The sequence below is a fragment of the Myotis brandtii genome, unplaced genomic scaffold (assembly GCF_000412655.1).
Source record: "Myotis brandtii unplaced genomic scaffold, ASM41265v1 scaffold405, whole genome shotgun sequence".
NCBI lineage: Eukaryota > Metazoa > Chordata > Mammalia > Chiroptera > Vespertilionidae > Myotis > Myotis brandtii.
In genome coordinates this window covers 1,465,319-1,490,423 of record NW_005365553.1, presented here as the reverse complement: position 1 = coordinate 1,490,423, position 25,105 = coordinate 1,465,319, and the positions used below count along the sequence as shown (strand labels likewise).

At 38.9% G+C, this 25,105-nt stretch overlaps 1 long non-coding RNA gene across 1 annotated transcript; it reads left to right on the top strand.

The window, feature by feature from the left end:
- Positions 1 to 898: 898 nt before the first annotated feature.
- LOC106727325 lies at positions 899 to 10,992 on the top strand. Its single transcript, XR_001363491.1, has 4 exons — positions 899 to 2,027; positions 2,570 to 2,632; positions 3,496 to 3,560; positions 10,971 to 10,992. It is a non-coding gene; the product is annotated as an uncharacterized LOC106727325 (long non-coding RNA).
- Positions 10,993 to 25,105: the final 14,113 nt, after the last annotated feature.

Sequence of the window (25,105 nt, the reverse complement as noted above, 5' to 3'; positions counted from 1 at the left end):
TAACAAAGAAACAGAATTTCCGGAGGATGAGGCCCAGAAATCAGGATTTTAAAAAGATTCCCAGGTGATTCTAATGTGCAGCCAAGGTTAAGAACCACTGTTCTAAGGGTACAAGTTTGGGCGTTCACTCACTTGGGAAAGTACAGAGTTTGTTTATGTCACTTCACACAGTTTACAATATTCAAATTTGGGGGGGTCCTATGGCTAATACAATTGTAACTATAACACCTTGCAGTCGATATTGATGGTTGACCTGGGTCAACCCATGATTTTGTGCATCTGGGATTCTCAAAATAAATCCATTTTTTTTATCACCAGTCACACTCAAAATAAATCCATTTTTTTATCGCCAGTCACAATTCGATGCAAAAAAGACTTTTCTTTCATGCCATCGAAGCAACATTTTACTGATGACTTTTCGGTTCAGTTGATGTGGCACCCATTTTCCTTCCTTTAAAATCTTTCCCATTGCTTGTAAATGAATGGAAATTGTTTGCTGAGCAACATTTAATCTTTCTGCAAGTTGTTTTTGAGTTTGACAGGCATCTTCAGCCAACTATTTCGGTTGACCTGGACGTTCTTTGTCTTTCACATTGAAATCATCACTTTTAAAGCATTTAAACCAGCGTTCATAAGTATCTTGAGATGGAGCATGTTCACCATAAGCTTCCCGAAGTATACAATAACTTTTTCTTCAAAATAATGAATTAAAACTTCCCGCAAATGCTCTTTTCTTGGCACGAAATTCGACATTTTTAAGCATAAAAATATCTATGATGTTAACACCTTCAGCAAATTTGACACATGAAGTTTTGAAGCTTGCTGTCAATACAACAAAATAGCATACATATCAACCTGCATATATATCAACATATGTGTAACTCCATCTATTGGAAAAAATCCTCATTATTAACCGGTATATCCAGTAAGTGAATAAATGTGGCTGTGCTCCAATTATAAAAAAATTGACAAGAGCAGGTGACAATGTGGATTTGACTTCTGGGTCATAGTTGACCAACCTCTGATCTAGAAGAAATATTTCAAATAAGGATTTCCTGGTTGAAACATAAATTATTCTCATATTCAACTCTTTCAGCACACAAGAAGTTTTCAAAGTAAATTAAAGCCTTGGGGTAAAGAGCAAATCCAGAGTGCTGCCAGAAAAACAGCCGCAGCATGAAGATCAGTTCAAGTGTGGGGTGGAAAGACTTTGTTCAACCTTTAGAAAGATTAGGATTTGTCACATAGGCCCTCTCAGCTAGACAATAGGGCTTTTAAGATTCTTAAGGGCTTGCCTTGTTGACCTCAACTAGACAATAGAGTTTCTGAGAATCTTAAGAAAGTACCTTTTAGGCCCTTTTGGCTAGAAAAGAGGGATTTCAGGAATCTTAATGATATTGTCCCCACAGCCCTGTTTCTAAGGCCAAAGTAGAGAGAAGTGGGTCTTAAAAAGTCTGTCTTAAAAATATAGTATAGATACATAGGAAGGACAGAATTTTTAACAGAAATTTTAACAGTTTGAACTAAAAGAGACAGAGATAGTTCTAAATGAAAAAGACCTCTGTGTTTCTTATCTCCAATGAGCAGGATACAAGCTGAGAAAACTATTTAGCTGCAAACACGTTCCACTTCTTACAGAAGAGTAAGGATGAAACAGGAGGCCGAGCCAGGGCAACCATTCTCAGGGAGCATAAGTTGTCCCTAATCAGGAAAAATTCTTTCCCTGGAGACAGAGATAATGGTAACCTCCCGGCTAGATTGCAGAATTGCTATGGGTCTTCTGTTTTACCCTTTTATACTGGAAGATTCCATTGTGGCTGCCATGCCCTTTCATCATTATTGTATGTTGGGTGTGTGTGGGACAGATGATGGTTTCTTTGGTGTGATTTATTTTTTAGTTCACAGGTATTCCTAAGGAACTTCAGAAATCCACCCCATCTATCTCTGGCTCTGATATAGATGACAAGAGCCTTGGATATGAGCTGATCCCACAATGGGATGGAAATTTTGGGGGGTCTTGGGAGGTGGTGAGTCTACTTTGTATGTGAATTGTTACAGCCTGAGGGCAGAAGCTGGAGTGCCTTTCCAAATTCCTCCTCTAGATGTATATGCATGCAACTACTAATATAAAATATGGAGTTTATCTCCCCTTTCTTTGAATATGACCTGCTTTTGTTACTAACTCTGATCAGTCAAATGGCCGTGGAATTGGGGAGATTGCAGTTTGGGCACTTACATACCCAGGCTATGAGGTGATTGGAAATGTGATAGATATAAAATGAGCTACTCAGATCAGACTTCAGGGAAGAACTTGCTATTCAGCAGTGTATAATGAAGACAGCACAGCAGACAGATGTCAGGTATTGGCTCCTTCAGCATCTGCCTCATTTGTAGAAACGTGGTTTATCTGAGGTCATGCCCTTCCTGAGGACTAAATAAAGAAAGAGTATAAAGGTCTGGACATTTTGTCCTGATGTGTGATGTCTGCAAGAAAGTCAGCTGCATCACAGTTTGATTTTTGCCTTTCCATTACCCAATCTTAGATTTTTTTACCTCTCTTCTCCCTTAGGTGTTGATTCCTAATAAACAACTTGTACCACAAACTTCTCAGATCTTCTGGAGAATCCAACAAGTAGGTTCTACCTCCTGCTGCCCCTCAGAATCCAGTAGCAATGCTGGGAAAAGACAAATCTATGGAGAAAGGCGACATGGAGAACACTATGGTTCATGAACCCTGCTGAGTCTCATGTCAATAGACAGTACCAATTGGAAACTATGTGAATGAGCTATCTTGGACCACACAGCTTAGTTGAACTTCCAGATAACTATTGTCCTTCCTGACACCATGTGGATCAGAAGAACGACCCAGCTGAACTCAAACTATGGAAAAACGAACAATAGTAAAAAAGTTGTTTTAAACCACTAAGTTTGGGGTGCTGTGTTGTTCAGCAATAGTTTACCAAAACATTTACCATTTCTCTCCATGCTAGGTAAAAATTGTGCTCCCCTATTGAGGGCCATGCCTGTCTGGCAAATATCCTCAGTAGCTATTTCCTCTGGATACTATTAACTAGGAATAGTTTCCCCATTTTTTTGTTTGTTTGTTATTCCGCACCTTAGGATATTTTCCCATGGAGTTTTAGAGAAAGTGGAATGGAGGGGGAGAGACAGAGAGAGAGAGACATCAATGTGAGAGAGACACGTTGATTAGTTGCCTCCCACATGGGCACCAACCAGGGGACTCTTCAGTCCATGGGCCAACACTCTTATCTACTGAGCCAAATTGGCCAAACCCATTTCCCCCATCTGGATAGCCCGAGGTTGTTGTGCATCTGTGGTGAAATTCAGCAATGCTTTGTCTTATTTAAAAAAAAGAAAAAGAAAAAGAAAATATCCCCCTGCTTTTATAAAAATCAAACAGACATGATTTCTAAATACAGGAGTTTTAAGGGGCAATCTTTTAGACAATACTCTCTTTCTCCTTCCTTCTTGCAGATACATATCTTATCTCTGGAAAGAGGCACTTTGGCTTACCCCTGCTTATAAACAACAGGCAAGAGGTAAGGCCTATTAATCTCATTTACTTTCAAAAAAAGGAAAAACAATCATTAAATGTCTCTATCAGAAGGTCTTAACCCCCAAGTAGGACATTTTCCTGAGACTGTGACATAATCAGTAATATTTGACAATCTGACATGCTTTGAACAGACTGTGGAAAATGTGGCCTTAAACAAAAGCAACTAATGTTTAACTGTAGTTTTGTAGGAAACTTGTCAGGTGATCATTTTGGAGCAGGAAAACCTTTAAAAGATTTTCAATATATTTTTTAATCATTTCATAATATAAAAAATGCTCTTATATTTAGTTTCTCACCCTTTATTAATAAGATCGAGTATCAGCAGTTTGGTAAATAAATTGTTTATTAGGTATCTACTCTAAATGATAGATTTTTATATTTGTGCTAGTTAACATTAGGTATTTAGAAAACTTTTGAGTAATTTTGGTAATGCTTTACTCATTTTTAAAATTAAGGTTACATTTAACCCTTGGTCTAGGCTTATGTACATTGTCTCATTATTATTATCATTATGATTTTTATTAGTGTCCCTTTTTGTTCTTAAAACTGTACTTCTTTGGATGACAATTTTATGATTACCTTATCTTAAGACAAAACTATGACATACTTATATCAGAAAATATTATTAGAAATGTTTAAATATTTTAAATACTAGTATTTTTGGCCAAATAACATTGAAGTATCTTTAAGTGTATTTGAAATCTTAAATAAGATTAACATAAATTTTTGAGAGAGTTTAAATAACTTTAGAGATAATTGGTTGAAAATGTATTTTCTCTATTTGAGATAAGCTTAAAAGTAAGTGTACATTTCATAAATTGACTTTTATAATTTTTATCTATAGAATATTTTCCAGTTACTTGAAGAAGACAAATGAGGTTTGAAATCACAAAGTAATTAAAGGTTTTTTTTTGATCAGTAGCAGTTAGAAGACATGTCAGTTTTATATTAATATTTAATAACTTGATTAAACTTTGACTGAAAGCCTGTTTGTTTACATATTATGCAAATTGATTTTGAAATAAAGTTTATAGATTTAGGTAATGTTTACATTATGTCAGTTTCTAAGTTTACATATTTCATGTAAATTTTGGTGCCTATAGGATAAGTTTGAATTTAGGAAAAAATAGCAAAATAGTAGAATTAGTGCTCAAGAAGTTTTTCAAAATTAAATTTTAACCTTTTTATTCTGTTAGCTTCATTGCTTTGAAATTTAAAAAGAGATCATATGCACTGGCATGAAAACAATCCATGATGCTTGTTCGCTCTTTTGGAGCCCTGTTTGCCAGCAATATCCCCAACTCAGACCCATCCTCTGGTCTTCTTTGCTTTGTGAGTTTTATCCCTGTGAACTGCACCACCCAGTCTCTCTTGCCCTAAATATCAGGTAAAGGACTGGTATCCAAACTATACCAATAATTCCTAAAACTCAACAATAAAAAGACAAATAACCCATTTAAAAATGAGCAAGGGATCTGGACATCTTACCAAACTAGAAACAACAAAGATATCCTTCATCAGTGAATGGATAAACAAATTGTGGTACATTCATACAATGAAATATCATTCAGTGGTAAAATAAATGAGCTATCACCCCACAAAAAGACACAAAGCATCCTTAAATGCATACTTCTACGTGAAAGAAGACAGACTGGAAAGGTTATATAATTCAAATTATATGACATTCCGGGAAAGTTAAAACTAATAGAGACATTAAAAAAAGTCTAGTTATTACCAGGAGTTCAGGAAGAGGGAAGAAGCCTCTAATATGTTAAAAACAGTTTATTTGAGGGGGGGGTGATACTATCCTGTGTGATATTGTAATAATGAATAAATAATGTGCATTTATTAAAAAAACTATAAACTTTTTAGCACAAAGAGTAAACCTTAATGTATGCAAATATTAAAAAATATCTAGCATATTGGAGAATCCAAATTGTGACAAAAGAATCTGTCAATATTACAACTGTATGAAAAAATCCTCAATGAAGAAATTAGAGAAACAGGTGCTTATATAAATCAATTTGGAAAACAGTGGAGCCTATGATGCTTAAGGCAAAAAGAACTGTGCCTGAACACTGTACTTTAGTTGACAAAGCTGTTCCCTATAGGGGTAAGAGTTAACAGTGTTTATATATAAATATGTGTGTGTGAGTGGGTAGGGGGGGAGTGAATTGAACAACTGAACAACTAAAATGTGTGTGTGTGTGTGTGTGTGTTTATGTGTGTGTTTGAATTGAACAACTAAATAAAGTGTAGAGGTTAGAGATAAGCAAGGGGAAGAGCTACAATGATCTGTATGGTAAAGGATCAGAGCTGGAGACATCACTATGAATTCATGTTTAGCTTAATATAGAAATAGACGGTTACATATAGAAATATATTGTACACAGGGAAGTATAGCCAAATATAGTTCTTACTGTCAACTGAGAAATCCTAGATTCAATAACACTCCAGTAGCAACAAGTATATCTAGCACCCAGATTTTGGTTTCTAATCCCCTTCTCCAACAAATGGAACCAGGGCTTCTTGGATAGATAGTTGATTCTAGGACTGGGTCAGGAATTATGTAAGGTGGGTCTGGATCATTATGTGGTGCTAGAAAGTAAGGAAATGTTATGGATTAAACTTTGTACCTACCGCCTAAATTTATATATTGAAATCTAATCCTCAGTGTGATAGTATTTGGAATTGTGGCTTTTGAGAGGTATTAGGTATTTCTGCCATTAGAGGATAATATGATAAGTCAATTGTCAATAACCCAGAAGAGGGTTCTCACCAGAATCCAACCATCCTGGTACCCTGATCTTGGACTTCCAGTTTAAAGATAAAAAAGTAATTTTTTAAAATCTGTAAACTACCTAATTTATGGTATTTTATTATAGCAGCCTGAAATATCTAAGTTAGAAAGTGCTCAAAACAAAATAAAACAAAATTCTCCACTGACCAGGTATGTTGAAGGGTTAACAGAGCCAAACGAAAGAATTAGAAATGGCCAAACCTGGACAGTTTTGAACAACAAAATAAAGGATGGGTTATAATCCAAAGTATAAAATAAATGCCCACGAGTCCATGCTGATATAAATAAATAATTGAATGAATGAATGAATGAATGAATAAATTACTTGGGGAGACAAGACAAATCTTGTAGAAGAATTACAAATAATTTATTCAGGTACACTGTCTTTTTGGAAGGGGGACATTTCCAACTCCTTAAGTGTGAGGTATGTATAGTGATTTTCTTCCTTTTAAAAAAACAACATGGAGAGGGGAGAAAATGAACAATGAGAAAACCTGACAAGCACTACCTCAGCCAGGTCAACATCAACATTAGGTAAGAAATAAGTTGATGATGTATCCTTAATATGATGTGATGAAATGGTTTTATCTTCATGATTTTCCTCCCTAAAACCCACAACCCCAATCTAACTATGCAGAAAAAACAAACAACAAAAAACAATTCCAACTGAAGAGCATTCAACAAAATACTTGACATGTATTCCTCAAAACTGTCAAGGTCATAAAAAAACAGGAAAATCTGAAAAATTGGCAGTCAAGAAGAGCCAAAGAGATATGGCAACAAAATCTTGGAACAGAAAAAGATCTTGAACAACATGGGAATAGGGGTGCTCACCACTTGTGCTGTCAAAAATCCACTTATAACTTTTCCCTCTCCCAAAGCTTAACTACTAATAGCTTGCTGTTGACTGGAAGCCTTAATGATAACATCAACAGTCAATTAACACATATTTTATGTTACATGGACTGTATACTCTGTTCTTGAAATAAAAGGAGACTAGAGAAAAGTGAATATTAATAAGGAACATAATAACAAAGAGAAAATACATTTACAGAACTGCATGTATGTGCCGCGCCAGCATGGCCAAGGGTGAACCTGAGTGGGGGTGGCTGAAACGCTTAGAAAAGACAAGAGAATGAAAGCTGGGTCTTGGTGGGAGTTTGCTTCTCTGAGAGACAGTGACAATGCCCACAAGCCATGTCTTTATTTTATAGCAGATGCCACGAAGCAGAATAAGGGCGTGATCAAGATGTTTACAACATTCTCATGGGTTTCAATCCTACTCAACTACATGCAACTGACCTCTATCAAGCCTACATCACTCAGGCACGTGGGGCCACGTGTTCAGACCATAGGTGCAAGCTTACAACTACAGCTGTTGGCTATAATTGTGCAGGTAGGGCTCTGCCCTCCAAGCTGGGACTTGCACGTGGCAATGAGAGGACTGTGCCCTCTCAACAGTCCAAGGCTTGAGCCTGTCCAAAACACTGTAGCTTCTCCCCACACATGTAATTATTGAAAAAAAATGCATGTATAAGTGTGCCCATGAAGTTCAAACCTGTTTTGTTCAAAGGTTAGCTATGTAAGGTAACTAAGGAAAACTTGAATAAAGTTTGGACTTAAGTTAGTTCATGACCCATACTAATGTCAGATATAAACAAAGAAGATATTGCAATGCAGGGCATAAATGAACTCTGTTTTATCACCTAATTTTTTTTCTGTAAATCTAAAACTATCCTAAAAAAATAAACTCTACTTTGAAAAAGAGTGTCTATCATGAAGTCTGACACATAATAGGTTTATAATCCATGCAAAGTTAGGAAAGTCGTACCTTCATGAATTCAAGAATTTTACTCTTGAGAATAGAATGAAATATAACAGCTTAAAATAACCCAAAGGAACATCTTGCTCAATTTTTGTATAAAGAAAGAAAATAAAAACAAGAGATGGTAAGTGAATTGCATAGAGTTGTTAAAAACTAGGTCCCTTTCCCAAACAGAATTGTTCAGCTCTTGAGACCCCAAATTATTGGAGTATTTATCTGTATATCTTTATTACAAATTATCCTTCCTAACTGGAATAATTCTAATTTTATGAAGGGATAAAGTTAGGAGCCTCAGTTAAGGACTTTTAAGATAATCTGGTTGTATAACCACAGATTTTAGAAAAGAAGATCCTCTCAATGTAAATTAGACATTAAATAATTAGAGATTGAAGGAGTTTAAGGGATGGAAGCCTGCCCTGACCAATGTGCCTTAGTTGGTTGAGCATTGTCCCATGCAGCAAAAGGTTGCCTGTTTGATTCCTGGGCCCTGGGTTTTGGGCTGGATCCCTGGTGAGGGTGTGCAGAAGGCAGCCAATTGAGTTTCAGTCTCACATCAGTGCTTCTTTCTCTTGCTCTCTCTCACTTCCTCTCAAAAATCAATTTAAAAACATATTTTATAAAAATGCTATATTCTGTTTAGCTCTTGGAAAACTGTCATTCAGTGGAGTTATTATAGGGCTCATTAGAAGAATTGAGGAAAAAGCAAAAGTTTTTTTCAGATAAGGGCCTATAGTTAGTGAAAGGTTTTTACTTTATAAATTCAATGATTGGAATGATAATAGACCAAAAGTAATCCCTAACACAAGTGTCCTCGCCAATAAATTCATTGTTGAGCTAAGGCCAGTGATGGCGAACCTATGACACACGTGTCAGAGGTGACACGCGAACTCATTTTTTGGTTGATTTTTCTTTGTTAAATGGCATTTAAATACATAAAATAAATATCAAAAATATAAATATTTGTTTTACTATGGTTGCAAATATCAAAAAATTTCTATATGTGACACGGCACCAGAATTAAGTTAGGATTTTTCAAAATGCTGACACGCCGAGCTCAAAAGGTTCGCCATCACTGAGCTAAGCTCTAATTTAGCTTATAGGTATCTTATATTCAGGTGTTGATATTTATTTAAATATTTTGTGTTAAACATCTTTATTTAGTTTTGAGTCATTGAAATAATGTAATCATTATAATATTTTATAATAAGAAAGGCTCAATTAAGTCTAGGAATGTGTGTTTCATTATTTCACATTTTCCATTCAGGTTAGAAATTGGTGTAACTGTTAAAAAAATGCTATATTAAGTAGATGTCTCTCTCCAAACAATGAAAAAAATAAAAATTGCAGAGGAACGAACCAATTTGATCCTTTTATGCAATGCAAATAGACCCAATGCATTGGTCATCAATATCTTGTAGAAAATATAGTTGGTAGAAATAGTAAATTATAGTTACAACATTTTTCTAATAGTTGACATCTGCGTACTCAGATGATGGCAATTATTAAATATTGTGTTGAGATTCATATACTAGTATACAATACAGCAGTGTTAGAGATTATTTGAGAATAGAGGAATGATTTAGAAAGATTAACATTTCAAAATATTTACTGTTGAAGCAAAGCTTAAATACATTTAGAAATAGTTCATAAGCAGTCTAAATGTTTAAAGACATTTGGCCCAATGTCATTTTTTTAAAGAAATAGAATGAGAAATCAGCATATTTATATGGAACCATAAAAGACCCCGAATAGGTAAAACAATTCTGAGAAAAAAGAACGAAGCAGGAGGTATCATGCTACCTGACTTCAAATTATACTACAAAGCTACAATAATTATAATAGCATGGTATTGGCAGAGAAACGGACACACAGATCAATGGAACAGAATAGAGAGCCCAGAAATAAAACCACATGCATATGGAAAGATAATTTTCAACAAAGGAGTGAGAAACACACAATGGAGTAAATATAGTCTCTTCAATAAATGGTACTGGGAAAACTGGAAAGCCACATGCAAACGAATAAAACTGGATCACAGTTTGTCCCCCTGTACAAAAATTAATTCAAAATGGATCAAAGACCTAAGTATAAGACCTGAAACAATAAGTTACATGGTAGAAAATATAAATGCCAAACTTATGGACCTTGGCCGTAGAGAACATTTTATGAACTTGACCCCAAAGGCAAGGGAAGTAAAGGACTATGTAAAACTAAAAAGCTTCTGCACAACAAAAGAAACTGACAACAAAACAAAGAGGTAGCCAACCAAGGGGAGATGATATTTGCAAACAGTAGCTCCAACAAAGGTTTAATTTCCAAATTATATACAGAACTCATAAAACTCAACACCAAAATAACAACCCAATAAAAAAGTGGGCAGAGGACCTGAAAATCCATCTCTCCCAAGAAGACTTCCGAACAATCAATAGAGATATGAAAAGATGTTCAATCTCACTAGTAAATCAAATTTCTCTAATTTGTATTAGGAAAATGAAAATCAAAACTACAATGAGATACCACCTCACCCCTGTTAGAGTGGCCATTATCAATAAGACAAGCAATTACAAGTGTTGGAGAGGCTATGGGAAAAGGGAATCCTACATTCACTGCTGGTGGGAATGTAATCTGGTACAATCTCTATGGAAAGTAATCTGGCAATTCCTCAAAAAATTAAAAATACGACCCAGTAATCCATCTCCTGGGTATATGGCCAAAAAACTCAAAATCATGTATTCACGAAGATATATGCACCCCTATGTTCATTGCAGCAGTACTCATGGTGCCCAAGACATGGAGACAACCAAAGTGCTCTGTGATAGAGGACTGGATAAAGAAGAATGGAATACTACTCAGCCATAAGAAAGGATGAAATACTGCCATTTGCAACAACATGGATGGACCTTGAGAACATTGTGCTAAGTTAAATAAGTCAGTCAGATAAAGCTAAGAACCATATGATTTCACTTATATGTGGAATATAAAACTGAAACTCGTGAACCCAAACAGCAGTGTGGTGGTTGCCAGAGGGAAGGGGGTCCTAAAATATGGTGACAGAAGAATTGACTTTGGGTGGTGGGCACACAGTGCAATATACAGATCATGTAACATAGAAACCCAGACCTGAAACCTATATGGTCATGTCGAACAGTATCACCCCAATAAATTTAATTTAAAAAATGTTTAAAGAAAGAAACGTCAATTTAGGTTTGTAAACTAACAATTTTTTAAACATATCTGGTGTAGAAGTTACTTTTATTCTCCAATTTTGATAATTAAAACTTTTACTTGTACTCCGAATGCACCTATAATACAAGCTAGATAATATAGTACATTTACATTGTTTAATTATTAAAGTAACTTTCCATAGCACATAAAAGTAATAATGTTTTTTTAAAAATGAAAGGCAAAGACCGTGAAGCCATATTTATAACATATTACACCTCTGCCACGGATTGTTATCCAGATAAGCAAAAACACAAACAAAATAATCTTTTATAGGAGGGAAATAAACTCAATATATAGGAACTGAAATTACTTTCCCGTTGGTTATCAAGGAAGTTCCTTTATCTTCATCTTTTTAAACTTTTAGGTTACTCCATTATATTAAATGCTATCTTCTGTGAAATACTTTTCACAATTAATTCACCACCTCCTCTCACATTATTTATTCTGTAACTCAATTCATAAACAATGTCTCAAATAAATTAACTGTATACTTAAAGAATACATCTAGAAATATTGTTGTGCCCTCCTGCCACCTGCATTGCGAAGATAAGCAGTTTCCTGCTCAGATGGCTGGTGCCCAGCTTGCAGCAGGCGCTGCTGCTCCAGCTCTAGGGGCTGCAGGAGGAATCGGTAGAGAGTTTCTAGGTGACTCTGTTGGACGGAGGAGACCTGTACAATGGGGAGGTGGCCATCTTCGGTCCCCCAACACCTACCAGGATGGTGACTACTTCAAGGCACGCCTGCAGTTCCCACAGACCGCTCGGTTCAGGGCACGTGTGCATCTCCATCCCCACCCCGTGGCCATGCCCCAGCCTCCACCGCAGAGCCCGGAGCTGCACGCAGAGCAGGAACGCCACCCGGAACCTCAGGACTATCCGCCTGCGCTTCATCTCCCTCCTGAAGGAACCCAGCACCTTCCCACCTGCCTTCCTGATACACAGAAAAGTGGAAAGAGAGCAAAGGCTCGCGGGGAGTTCGCAGGCCTCACCGGAAGCAGGTGCTGGGACGCGGACGCAGAGGCTGATGGGCGTAAAGCCGCCCGCGCCAGCCGGCCGTGCAAACCACGCTTGGGCGCTCAGACCTCTCCCGTGTCCATTGCGAGGAGAACACGGTGAAGTGGACGCTGGGGCCCAGGCCGACCACTGCTTCGGGGACTAAGAGGAAAACGGTGGCCACTTGGAGGCCTGACACCAAGTCCCCAGACGCACAGATTTGCAAGTTATCTCTCACCAGGCCGGACCGTGTGCGCCAAAGGGGCACCTCCTGACCGGAGCTATCGCACCCAAGGTTTGTGCTGCCTGTCTCCTTGGATTGTTTCCTTTTATGTCTCGCTTTCTTTTCCTGTATTAGTTCTGGGTTTTTCCTCTACTTCAGAGAGGAGGGCCCCGGGTGGGGAGGGGTGCATGGTGGCCTGAGGTACCTGGACCCTGGCCTGGTCCCCTGCACCTCTGGCTGGAGCCAGAGACTTGGGGGCCCAGCTTGTAAGAGGACGGAATAACTTGTTGCCTCTTTTCTCTGCTTTGGATTATTTGGAATCTAAATAAAATGCCTTTATGAGGAAAAAAAGCCACCTCCATCAAGGGGCCTTGGAGAACATATGGCCCATATGGCCGGTAGTTTTTAGATATATTTGGTCAGGGTCAAGGAAGATGCGTTTATTTCCCAAAATTCTTATTTTGTCCTGTTGATTAGACCACATACTAAATTAGATAAATTGTCAGTGTTGTTGCTTAGTTACAGTGGATTTTCATTTTCAGTAATTCTTCAGTAAGTAGAAAAGGAAACTTTTACTTTTTTTGGGGGGGGGTGCTCTTTTTTTCATTAAAAAAAGGGATTGTCGATGTTTCCTCTTAAATTAAACTCTGATTATTCCTTTACACACACACACAACTTTTACTTTTTTTTGGGGGGGGGGGTGCTCTTTTTTTCATTAAAAAAAAAAGGGATTGTCAATGTTTCCTCTTGAATTAAACTCTGATTATTCCTTTACACATCCCCACCCCCTTATTCACCTTTGTTTTTGCTTTTACTCCAGTTAACTGTCTTTCCTCATTCTAAAGTTAGCTCTTCTAAACTTGACTATCTTCTGCCAAAATACTTTCTGGCAATCTTCCAATGTTTTCAGCACTGGTATGTGTCAACTTCCAGGATTTTTCAATATGTTGGTTTGTTTCTCTTAAAATCTGCTCACACCCCAACCTAGTTCATGTATTGTAAAATTTAGCTTGATTCCTTAGTGGATAAATTAGACAGTTCCTTCATCCCCATAATCTAGAAAGACTGAGGTACAGTCACAGGAGCCTGGCCATCACCTAAACTTGGGGGCAAACTGAGCAGAAAAGAGCTTGCTGGTTCCATTAAATTTTATTATTACACATTTAGTGAACCTAGAAGATGATTTTAAATTTACCCAACTAGGCTTTTTATTATTTGCAAAAGCACCAATTTAAAGTCTTGATGGAAGTTTTTTAATTCACTCACAAACCACAAAATGAAATTTTGCAGCAGCAGCAGCAGTAGCAGTGAATGTTCAGAAATTCCAAGATTATTTTGATGATAAGGTCCAGAATTTGGCATGTGATCCATCACTGCTAGACCCCCAGGACTAAATTAGATTTGCTCAGTATTTTCATGTAATCCGCAGACATGGCTAAGGTAGTATTATCATAACGACCTAGGATTCACAATATCCAATTTGTTCTTTGCCATTGTCCCATGGGATCTAAGCCTTACTATATTCTTCTTTACTTTATAATTTATTCGAGTGTTGAAGAACACATTTCTGTTAGATACTATATATTTCTTAAGTTTGAAGAACATTTTCTCTTGTTCAATATTTGTAGGGATCGTGACATGATACAAAAGCCACTAGACTGAGTATTAAGAGACCTGGATTCGTATCTTGGCCCTGTTATGTCTTCACTCATTTGTTTTTATCTTACTTTCATATTATTTAATTTCCTTTTAAGGAATAGAAGTCTGCCCTAGCTAACAGAGTCAGAGAATAATTTCTAAGGAGAATATAGGAGATATAAGGTTAGCTTACTTAAAAGGAAACCTGAAAAATCTAAAAGAGAAGCATAGTCTTATCAGGCCAATAGATGCTACCCCCAGCCCCATCACAAATTCCAGAGAAGATCTATCTCATTGGTCTAGATCAGTGGTTCTCAACCTTGGCTACACATTAGAATCACCTGGGAATCTTTTTAAAATCCTGATTTCTGGGCCTCATCCTCTGGAAATTCTGTTTCTTTGTTATGGGTTGGGGCCCACCTAGTAACAAAGAAACAGAATTTCCGGAGGATGAGGCCCAGAAATCAGGATTTTAAAAAGATTCCCAGGTGATTCTAATGTGCAGCCAAGGTGGAGAACCACTGGTCTAAATGGAAGAAAATGGAGGGAAACAAATCATCTTGATTGATTTAACCAGAGTGTATTTAATGGGAAGCAAAATTCAGGTGTTGGTAATGGAAGAACAAAAAGATATTGGCAAACTAACAAAATCCCAAAGGACATAGCAAAGTTAACTAGTTGTTCAGTCTTTATGCTATCACCCGCATATTGCTACAGTGAGTTTTGTATGAAATATTAGAGAGGCAACATAATAATTCAACTTCATAATTATCTGTAAACTGGGGCCTCTTTCCAACCTGTCTGTCACTGCTTTGGGCCAGGCCCTCATCCTGTCTTTACCAGGCTATTGTAGCTTCCTAACTCACTGCATAGCATCTAGTTTTACTCATCCTCCTCCTAAGTCAGTGGTCCTCAACCTGTGGGTCGAGACCCCTTTGGGGATCGAACGACCCTTTCACAGGGGTCGCCTAAGACCATCGGAAAACACATATATAATTACATATTGTTTTTGTGATTAATCACTCTGCTTTAATTATGTTCAATTTGTAACAATGAAAATACATCCTGCATATCAGATATTTACATTACGATTCATAACAGTAGCAAAATTACAGTTATGAAGTAGCAACGGAAATAATTTTATGGTTGGGGGTCACCACAACATGAGGAACTGTATTAAAGGGCCGTAGCACTAGCAAGGTTGAGAACCACTGTTAAGTGCTTCTGCATAACGGTTAGAGTTATCTTTTTGAAATACAACTTGTCTCTTAGAAACTGTCTGTAACTTCAATATTCTTTATAGGATACTCAATACCTGTTCTTATCACCATGCTGGGCAGAATTAGATGCCCATTCTACTTAGCTATTATTAAAGCACTTTGTACATAGCTTATTTATAGTTACTGATTCACTGGATAATTATTGTAAAAGATGGGAAAACGTCTTTTTAAAACAATAAACAAAAAAAATTATCAGAAAAACACACATAATCTGAGCTGTCTTGCTGCTTCAGTTTTCTAATGGCAATTTTAATATCTTTAAAAAGATCCATGTATGTTCCCCTTCACTTACAGAGCTTAATATGGAAAGAATAAAAATTATATGTGTTTAAAGAAAAGAAACAAAATTTCAAAACGTCTTTAAGTTTTCTTCTGCTAAGGTGTTCATATCTGGAGTGAACATTTCTTCCTTTTACAGGCCAATGAATTTTATTTATACAAAACTGGCTTGAAGCTAATTTCTCTGCATAATGAACTGACAAGTGAAATGAATTTTGAATATTCAGGTGGAATCACTGGGTAAAGGCATTTAGGGAGCCTGAGAAGTAATATGAAGAGAAGATAATAAGAAAGATTTTGAGGGGAAGGGGTTTATGCAACATGAAATCCCTTTTCTGTTGGGGAACCTCAATAGAAACCACCAGTGAAATTTCCCCAGGATAGGAATTGTCAAAGAGTTTGTAAAAATAGTTGCATCTAGAATTGAATTTTATGTCATTTGGTCTTCTGTGCATTTGTAGTGGGCATTGTGCCTGTCTTTATAACATCTTTCACTCTTGTCTGATTATGTAGCAACCATTTGGTTTAGGTTGGAATAACCTTTCCTCCTCCTGTAACAGCAAATTGGGCTAAACACTCAGGTAATCCCACAATACCGTTTTAGACAGTGATTGGTTTGAAAGTAATCTTGGCTTAATCCACTCAATGCTTTTCTTGACATTTTCTGAGGCACAAGTGTTGGCTTAGGAAAGATTCTTTCGGCAGTCTCAAGACTTTTAGGACATTTTTGTCTGTGGTTGTGAGAATTATCCCGATTGTCCTACTGCGTGTGAAGACATATACCTTCACTTTCTGATGGCAGTCATCCTTTGACCATATAGGGAGCCTCTTTGGAAAGACTCTGACTGTGAGTAACAGTGATGGGAAAATGGAAAGCAAAGAGGAGTCTTTGAAGACTTGATTGAGTCACTAGATCAAATGATGTGTAAGCTGATCTTGAAGCCTGCCAAACTTCAAGTCTTTCTAGTTAGGTGACCCAGTAAATCTCATTAATTGAATAAAACCAAGTTCTTGAATCATCCGCCCTTTCTAAGCAGATGTCTCCTGTAGTCTTACTAATTTCATTAAATAACACCTATATCTCCCCAGTTGTTCTTTCTCTTACAACCACCATCAAATTCATTAACAAATCTTGTCAGCTTTTCCATCAAAGTATGTCAATATTCTCACCACTTCTCATTATTTCCATTACTACCACCCTGATCTGAACCATATTACCTCTTTTCTGGATTATAACTATAGCCTTTCAAATGCCTCACTTCTACTCTTGCCATCTTCTTCTCTATTCTGTAAACACTGCTTTTCTGTAAATATGTCAGACCATGCCAGTGTCATAAACGTTCATTATGAATAAAGGCTCAAGTTCCTACATTGGCCTAAAAATCTCTCTATGATATGGACCCCAGTTCTCATCTAAACCTCATATACACTTCTTTTCTGCTATGTCACTTTTCCCCAGACACTAGCGTCCTGCTTTTCTTCAAACATGCCACGTTCAACATCTCTGCATTTGCTCTGCCCTCTGCCTAGAACTCCCTTCTTTCAGATGCCCACATGCCTCATTTCCTCAGTTCCTTCAGGTTTCTCTTTGAATGATACATTTCAATGAGTTTTTCATTGATTCCCCTGTCTAAAAGATGCGCTATACCTTGTGCCCTTCCTTGCCATAATCTTATCTCTAGTATGATCACTGCACATACATGTTTATTTACTTACTTATTATACGTCTCCCCCTCCCCCAATTCATCTCCCTGAAATCGGGGAGTTTTGATTTTTTGATTGGTAATTCACCAATGCCTAGACAAATAACTGTGTACTAGGGGCCCAGTGCACACATTCGTGCACCTTGAAAAGAACTCTGGGATGCGAGGCTGCAATGGGCACAGGGGTGGGTCTAGGCCCATCCTCTGCACCCCCACCCAGCCCCTCCTGTGAGTCTTTCCTGCCATGGCCCCATGTCCCCTCTCTGCTGGCAGCCCTGCTCCCGCTGCTGCTGCTCCCATGCGCTGACGGCACCGGCCCCCACTCGCACCCACTGACGGTGTGGAGCGATTGGGGCCGGCGCCAGCAGCAGGTGTGAGTGGGGCTGGCGCAGTCAGCGGGTGTGAGCAAAGGCTGCTGCCCCAATCACCCCTCAAGAGCAGGGGGAGGTAGAGAAGCCCTGAGGGGAGATTGGGGCCGGCACCCACCGCTCGCTTGCACCCGCTGACAGTGCCGAGCGATCAGGGCTGGCGCCAGCAGCAGATGTGAACGCCAGGCAGGACCGTGGTGCACGGGAGCAAAGAATTTTCATTAACCACCAGAGGCTCACCCTGATGACAGCGACTGACACCCCACCTTGGTCTGGCACCCTGCCTCACCTGCTCCACCATCCCACCACAGCCGACACCTGCCATGTTCATGCTCTGCCACCTGCTGCCAGTGCCCACCATGTTCCACACGCACCAATTAGTGGTCAGCGCACGTCATAGTGACCGGTTGGTTGGTTGTTTGGTTGTTCTGCCGTTCAGTCTATTTGCATAGATTGAATGCATATTTTAGGACAGTTTGAGTACTTTTCTGATTGTAACTAAAAGATCTCAAAAGCTACAGTTCTGATTTAATGCCTCACTACACCCAACTTCTTAGAAAGCTACGTTAAACATGAGGGTCTTGCATTTATGAGTGCTTTTGAAAGTCTGAGATAAATTACCTGTATTCCCCTATGAGAGTGATTTGGTCACGAAGACTTGATTGAGTCACTAGATCAAATGATGTGTAAGCTGATCTTGAAGCCTGCCAAACTTCAAGTCTTTCTAGTTAGGTGACCCAGTAAATCTCATTAATTGAATAAAACCAAGTTCTTGAATCATCCGCCCTTTCTAAGCAGATGTCTCCTGTAGTCTTACTAATTTCATTAAATAACACCTATATCTCCCCAGTTGTTCTTTCTCTTACAACCACCATCAAATTCATTAACAAATCTTGTCAGCTTTTCCATCAAAGTATGTCAATATTCTCACCACTTCTCATTATTTCCATTACTACCACCCTGATCTGAACCATATTACCTCTTTTCTGGATTATAACTATAGCCTTTCAAATGCCTCACTTCTACTCTTGCCATCTTCTTCTCTATTCTGTAAACACTGCTTTTCTGTAAATATGTCAGACCATGCCAGTGTCATAAACGTTCATTATGAATAAAGGCTCAAGTTCCTACATTGGCCTAAAAATCTCTCTATGATATGGACCCCAGTTCTCATCTAAACCTCATATACACTTCTTTTCTGCTATGTCACTTTTCCCCAGACACTAGCGTCCTGCTTTTCTTCAAACATGCCACGTTCAACATCTCTGCATTTGCTCTGCCCTCTGCCTAGAACTCCCTTCTTTCAGATGCCCACATGCCTCATTTCCTCAGTTCCTTCAGGTTTCTCTTTGAATGATACATTTCAATGAGTTTTTCATTGATTCCCCTGTCTAAAAGATGCGCTATACCTTGTGCCCTTCCTTGCCATAATCTTATCTCTAGTATGATCACTGCACATACATGTTTATTTACTTACTTATTATACGTCTCCCCCTCCCCCAATTCATCTCCCTGAAATCGGGGAGTTTTGATTTTTTGATTGGTAATTCACCAATGCCTAGACAAATAACTGTGTACTAGGGGCCCAGTGCACACATTCGTGCACCTTGAAAAGAACTCTGGGATGCGAGGCTGCAATGGGCACAGGGGTGGGTCTAGGCCCATCCTCCGCACCCCCACCCAGCCCCTCCTGTGAGTCTTTCCTGCCATGGCCCCATGTCCCCTCTCTGCTGGCAGCCCTGCTCCCGCTGCTGCTGCTCCCATGCGCTGACGGCACCGGCCCCCACTCGCACCCACTGACGGTGTGGAGCGATTGGGGCCGGCGCCAGCAGCAGGTGTGAGTGGGGCTGGCGCAGTCAGCGGGTGTGAGCAGAGGCTGCTGCCCCAATCACCCCTCAAGAGCAGGGGGAGGTAGAGAAGCCCTGAGGGGAGATTGGGGCCGGCACCCACCGCTCGCTTGCACCCGCTGACAGTGCCGAGCGATCAGGGCTGGCGCCAGCAGCAGATGTGAACGCCAGGCAGGACCGTGGTGCACGGGAGCAAAGAATTTTCATTAACCACCAGAGGCTCACCCTGATGACAGCGACTGACACCCCACCTTGGTCTGGCACCCTGGCTCACCTGCTCCACCATCCCACCACAGCCGACACCTGCCATGTTCAGGCTCTGCCACCTGCTGCCAGTGCCCACCATGTTCCACACACACCAATTAGTGGTCAGCGCATGTCATAGCGACCGGTTGGTTGGTTGTTTGGTTGTTCTGCCATTCAGTCTATTTGCATAGATTGAATGCATATTTTAGGACAGTTTGAGTACTTTTCTGATTGTAACTAAAAGATCTCAAAAGCTACAGTTCTGATTTAATGCCTCACTACACCCAACTTCTTAGAAAGCTACGTTAAACATGAGGGTCTTGCATTTATGAGTGCTTTTGAAAATCTGAGATAAATTACCTGTATTCCCCTATGAGAGTGATTTGGTCACAAACGCTGCAACACAAGTGAAATTCATGAAAAGCAGAAATGGGAGCAAAAGGTTAGCTAGGAGAAACATGAACCTCCAGAAAAGTCAATCGGTGTGAAAGAAAGGTATAGTTCCCAATATCTACATGATAGGAGCTTAAGCGAATTCATTTAAATATGAAGGGAAGTGTGGTAACTTAAGGCTGAAGTAGTTGAGATTTGGATTACATTATTTGCATGTATGGGTTTCCCTTTCTACAGTGAGCTCTTTGGGAACAGCATCATTCCATTTATCACTGCTCCAGTACACAGAGCAGGTGCTCAGTAGGTAGCTGTTGCATAAACGAAACAGCATAGCACTGGAGAAGAGCTCTAGAGTTGGTAATACCAATAACCAGATGTTAGACATGTTATTTAGTCTGCATTTGCAAGGTACCTTCATCTATAAAATGAAAGTGCTGAACTTCATAATTAAGCCCTTTCCAACTGTGAAATATTCTGTAACTTTACCTGTTTATGTTTGAGTAGAGACTTGCATGCACTTTCATCTAATAGAAATAAAGATATACTTCTTAAAAATTTCCTTGGCAAATATATTTTAGTTAATATAGCTGCCATAAACTTTGCTTGTAAAATAGTGTTTTCAATGATCTTTTAGCATGATAGATTAACTTTCATGTTCCTAAAGCCATATCCTTTGAATGCTGCTAAATTTACACTTCACTAATGGCAAGGATCTGATTAGAACTAGTTTCATAGTGGTTCCTTGACATTTTCAAACATAGAAATGTGTGTGCTTTTTGGAATAAAAGTCAGAGCATATCATAAATTATAAAAGTTACTGTTAAAGCTCAGTCTAATATTGGATGGTAGTTATGAATTGAAAAGTGCCCGAAAGGCTAGACTTCTGCAAGATAAGAATTTTCCTGTCTCTCAATTTCTTTTACTTTCAGCTCCACAGTCTCCATACCTGGATCCACTGAAATTCTTATCTCTAGGCTTTGGTTTATCTCATCAGCCACTTGTCAGTTCTTCAGCTTCATTATTTGATAGAACTTAAAATTAGGAAAGCTGTTAATGTCTACGAGCATAGACCAACCAGTCAGCCTGCTGAATGGGAAGTCAAGGCAGAAACTTAACCATGTGTACAGAGTTGGTAAAGGAGGGGATAGGGACTTCCTGTGACTTCCAAGTGACTTAGGCGCTGGCAGTTTGTCTCCAAGTACCAAAATATTGGATCTGAAAGGGAACAAAGAAACTTGGGGGAGCAGATTTTGGATCTTGACCTTTGTGACTAAGCCACTAGGTTCCATGACTAGGAACTAGGACTCAATTTCAAATCTAATAAATCATAGGATTTGTTCAACTGGAAGACTTTTGCTCTTGGCTAGACTTAATTCAAAAACTGAACAATGTTCCTGTCCTACAACTGGGACTCATTAGTGTAAAAAGTCAGAGAAAGTAAAGGCAGTAGGAAAAAGAAAGGGGCTAAAAATGCCTTCAATTTTATGGAAAGGAACCAGTTAGGGAAATCCAAGAAGGAACAATCCTATATAATAAAAGATAAACATGTAAATTGACCATCCCTTCGCTACACTCACCAGCCAATCAGGAGTGAATATGCAAATTAACCCAACAAAGATGGTGGGTTAATTTGCATACACAGGCACCGGGCAGAGAGCAGAAGTGGGAGAGCCGGCAGCTTTGGGGGATGTGGCTCCCTCAGTCGCTCCCTCGGTCGCTCCCTTGGGGGGCCATGGCTCCCTTGGTCTCTCCCAGCGTGGGGAGCACCAGGAATTCTGAGAATAGTAGTTCTGATGGAAGCCCCAGGACAGGAAGTGGAAGCCCAGAGCTTGGGGAGCACCAGGAATGCTGGGAATTAGGAAAAATTAAAGGGAAGATATCCTAAAACTTCCAGGAAATCTCCACCAATGAAGCAAAGAAAAAAAAAGCCTCTATTATTCTGTGAGCAACAAACCAAACTGGGTTGGGGGTCTCAGAAAATTCGCTCATATGATTGCAAAGACAGACAGAAACTCCTGATTGGAGAGGGCGCAGGTCGGGCTAAGGGACGCCCCCCCCAACCCCTCCCCCCAGTGCAGGAATCTTCGTGCACTGGGCCCCTAGTAAGATATAAGAGAAAAACCAGATGAGAACACATTGTTCAAACTAAGGAAGGAAATGATTCGAAAGAGTATACAATGAATTTTCATCTTATTCATGGGTTAGATTCTTTATGCATGACATAAGTTGAAAAATGGTGTAAAGTCAAAACTATTTTACAGAATCCATCATAAGGTGCCATATGAGATATCACACAATTTTTCTATAAAAATTCAACACAAGTTATTTTCTTCCCCAAATTGAAGTAGTCCCTCCCCACCTTCTACTCTCTCCTCTCCCTCCCTCCTCTCCTACCTCCCTCTCTCCCTTCCTTCTTCCTTTTCCCGCACCATAAGGAAGTTTAATTTCATGTAGAGACCATGTTGAATGTAAAAGACAGAGTTTTCAATACTGGATTCATACTCAGTGGGCAAATAGCTTATACTATGGAGACTTACTGAGATGATGGTGGGTTCAAGTATCCCATCCAATGCCTGTTTTGGACCAGAGGTTCATTGACTGGAACAGCACATAAATCACCTACTTATGTTATCATTTTCTTTCATTTCTCTTTGGCCAAGTGTTCATAAACTTAAATTTCAGAAGTTAATGCGTTTTAATGTGACTATTCTATTATGCTGCAGAGAGAGGTTAGGAAGAATAGGGGTGGAGAAAAGTCCAGTTTAGTGCCCATCTAGGGGATTATAACTAACCTCTGAGTGAAATTTGTAGATGATACTTGGGAATGAGAGCCAATTTTTGAGCAAGTTAAGAGGACATTTCTGAATCTGCTGGTGAAAGAGGCAATCATTAGTGGAGATGGTCAAGGATAGTATTTCAAACTTTGGTATGCATACCCAGAGAATTTGGTTAAAAATTCAGATTCTAGGCCTCATTCCAGAAATTCTGATTCAGTAATATCAAGCTGGAGACCAGAAGAGAACTTTAAGTCAATGATGTTTCAGATGCGGATGTCCTCAGAGCACATGTTTAAGAACTCAGATCTTAGATGCGGAGAGGAGAGGGAAAGAAAAAGGTCATTCATTGGGGTTATCTTTGACAAGGAAACTTGTGACCTTTTTCATGAGGAGTAAGGGAAGATTTTAAAAAAATGAGTGTCAAGAAAGAGCTAAAGTGAGGTAATTTACAGCCTGTAAGGTGATCGATCCTTCAGAAAGTGAGGAAAGGGAGAGGAAAGTGGCCAAGAGAAGACAGGAAAGATGGAAAAGGTGTGAAATAGTTCTTATAGTTGAGTGCAGGACCTCCAAAGATAGTTTATTTTCATCAAGGAAAAATGGTTGCAACTATTATCTCCCTCCTTTTCCTAATCTCCCTTCTGATTATAAGAATTATTTCTATAAGAAATGAACAATAAATTAAAGACAGAATTGCTAAACAGCAGTGATTAGACAGTTTAAAAATTTAGGCAGTATAAATTTTTGGAAAACCTGTCTTTAAGATTCTGACTTGTCCTATTTCAGGGAGCAAATCAATTAGTAAGTTGGAGGGCAAAGACAAAGATTTACCTCTAAACTCTCTTTGTTTTCTCTTCATACTTCAGTTTTTTTCATTAGGCATTGTTCTGGATTTTTCCCCCTGTTCACTTTTGCTTTAACTTGATTAGTTGGTCTTATTAACATTACCTCTGAATGTTGAAAAACTGATATTACGGTATACACGATATCCTTCTTGAGATAGAGAGATTCGGGCAAGTTTTTTGAGGATAGGATAAAGAGATTGCAATCCATTGTACTTTTAGCCAAGGTGTGGTAGGTGGCCTCTCTCAGATATACAGTCAAAGAGCAGACTGAAATGTATAAATGCAAAGCTAACATTTATTGAATATTTATTGTGAGTCAGGGCACTACTATCAAAAAAGAGTGACCATAAAATTGTCCTTAGGCAAAGGAGGTCTGATAGTTAATTTTATGTCTGATAGGCAATGGTACCCAATTTTTGATCAAATACCTGTCTCCATGTTATTGTGAAGATATTATTTTAGTTGGGATTAACATTTAAATCAATAGACTTCAAGTAAAGCAGATCATTTTTCCTGGTGGGGGTGGGCCTAATTGAATCAGTTGAAGACCTTAAGAGAAAAGAATGAGCTCCCTCAAAGAAAAAGGACTTCTGATTTCTGACTACCATTGGACTCAAGATTGTAAAACCAGCTCTTGCCAGAATTTGAAGCCTGACAGCCTGCCCTGTGAATTTCAGACTTATTAACTCCCACATGTGCATGAGTTAATATTAAAATCTCTCCCTCACTGTGTGTGTGTGTGTGTGTGTTGGTGTGTTGTGTATTCTATTTCTCTGGAGAACCCTAATACAGAAGGAAATTGGTTAACTTTGGTTCCTTCTAATGGTTAAATGACTTTACCTATTTGGGATGAGGAATACTATATAGTTAAGACTCCGTGAATGGTACATACAGATTCTCTACCCAGGAAAATGTGTAAACATGCACATCTATGCTAATAAAAGAGAAAGATGCAAATTGACCTTCGCAACACCCACCAGCCAATCAGGAGTGAGTATGCAAATTAACCCAACAAAGATGGCGGGTTAATTTGCATATGCAGGCACTGAGCAACTGGGGGTGGGGCAGGACGCTTGCATCATCGCCATGG